The sequence below is a fragment of the Nicotiana tabacum genome, chromosome 3, assembly GCF_000715075.1.
Source record: "Nicotiana tabacum cultivar K326 chromosome 3, ASM71507v2, whole genome shotgun sequence".
Taxonomy (NCBI): Eukaryota; Viridiplantae; Streptophyta; class Magnoliopsida; order Solanales; family Solanaceae; genus Nicotiana; species Nicotiana tabacum.
In genome coordinates, this window is record NC_134082.1 from 187101076 (window position 1) to 187103641 (window position 2566).

The window sequence follows — 2566 nt, forward strand, 5'->3', positions numbered from 1 at the left end:
CTTTGTGAGTCTAAGGGAGTTGCTTGTGCATTCTTGCAAAAACGTGAATATCTCTCTATTCCGATTTCGTATCGACGAATGGTTTAATGCATTGGGAAATAGACTCATAGATCTTTAATTTGATGGATGTATCATCCCGTAACTCAAAGTATATTTAGAGAAAAATTCAGTGATATTAGACCCAAATTTAAGTCAAATTATAAATGTAACTTGCGACAACTTTTGTCGTGTTTTGTTTTACAGCTTGTTTGACTTAAAAACTAAATCTAGGAATATTGGACGATTCAATTACCTTAAAACATGACCTCCTTAGGATATTAAGCACCCCTAGTTTACCCTAAAGTAGGGGTTATAACATCTTTGATTCGTTTAACCTCCAATCCTCACAATGTTTCCGTAACACTTGTTTTAACCCATCATTATCTTGGTAAAGGTCCTTATGCTCTTCAACTTATATTGATTCACTTAAGATGCATTGTATCATGAATTTATGGGTTGTTACATTTCAAATGTCTACCTTTTGTGTCAAGGTATTCATTTCCTTTAAAAGAAAATTTTCAATGTATAATACTAATAAATTTGCAAGGAAATATATTTTTTTCTCTCAATACTTCTATATTAAGGGTTGTGGTGTGATGGTTGAGAACCTTCCACACTTATTTGTAAGTCTCGGGTTTAAACTTTGGGAATGCAAACTTCTTAGTTGGTAACACCTTTCTTTCCTCAAAATCAAGCGCTTAAACCTCTTATAAGATGGAAAAGGAGTGTATTTTTTCTTTTTTTTGGTAATAAGCTGTAAATATATTACCACAACAAACAAAAACAATTACACACTAAAGAGCACCTAAGAAATTAATACCATCTTCCATGAAGGGTGCATGTTTCCCCAAGCCTCCATAATCAGACTATCTTCTAGTTATACAGTCTTTCCTAGCTCGTTTATTGTCTTTCATATGATATATTCTTCCTCTAATTTTTTTCTTCACCTGAGTAACTATTTGCTCTATATTTACCATTGTTGCCTTGAAATATTTCTAATTCCTCGCCTGCCAGGTGTGATAGATTACTGCTCCCAAAACTGCTGCTATAAGCTCTTGAATTGTCTCCAATGCGTACAATTGATCCATTGTAATCCCCGTGTCACTTGTTTCCTTTGCATTGTAATGCCTGACCAGCTTTCCAGTCGATCCTGCAACTCTGATGACCATTCACACTCCGAGAAAAGATGTATTTGAGAACGTACACCAGGAACAATGCCCGGACACCAGAAAAATGCTATTCCGGCGCAGATACAATCGGAAGTTTTGGTTACACCAGTAATGGAGACCCAAACTCAAAGAACACCGATAACATTTGGAAGCTTTCTTCCTCCAATGTTAACGATTGCTGAAGAAATTGTGGAATCTAAGATCCCAGCTGAAGCAGAACGAGATGAACAAACAAAAGTGATTGCTCCAAGCATAAAAGAGGAATTAGCAGCTCGCCGACTTCAATTCTCTATAGCAACAACCTCTGAAAAGTCAACCCATGTGGATGAAGGAAGGAACAATCGGAGCACTCAAATGGGTAAGGCTCTCACCTATGTTCCACCAATTACTAGGGATGGGAAGTCACTGTTAAAATTGAGAAAACTGAAATTAAAGCTCATGAGAGCTATTGGAAGTATGCCGTAATTGGGTACGTGATTGGGGATACTCCGTACATGAATCAATGGAGAATTACGTGACAAATGTATGGGGATTTGTCTCAAAACCATGAATTATGATGTATGATGAAAGATATTACACCTTTAAGTTCAATACTATTGAGGAATGTGACTGTGTGCTACAAATTGGGCCTTATACTTATCACAACAAACCATTCATCATTCAGAACTAGAAAATTGACTTCACTTTTAACCCAGAGTGCATTACGAAAATTCCCCTGTGGGTGACTTTTCCTGGATTACCCGTAGGTTATTGGTCAACTGAAGATTTAAGCAAGGTCGCTAGTGATGTGGTTAAACTGCTGCATACTGATAATTACACAGCAAACATGGAGAAAATATCATATGCAAGGATCTTGGTTGAGGCAGACATCTCCCAACCTTTGCTAGATTATCTGGACATTGACACACCAACATGAGTATTCTATCAACCTGTGGAATACGACTGGAGGCCAAATTTTGAACTGAATGTATGAGATTTGGTCATGTAGAAGACAATTATTGGAAACATGAACAAAAAGAGGAGGAGAAATTCAAAGAGCATAAGAGGATGAAAAGAAGAAACAAAAGGAACTTGCAGAAAATGGAATGGAAAGTAATAGTAGTTACTGAAACAACAAACCAGGCTCAGATTGACATTGTCAAACAACCATCTAGTGGGAAGGAAAATGAGATTACTGCTACAAATCAGATGATATCTCATGTTGATCAAGATAAGAGATAACCTAAGATAAGTAATCAAATGAATAGAAACGAAAGAAACAATAATGAGGTTAGAGTAGCCACCACAAATAGGTACTCTGCTAGAGACTGCAGCTTCCACATCTGAGGAGAATAGGCGTAGGCCCCCATGATTATAGC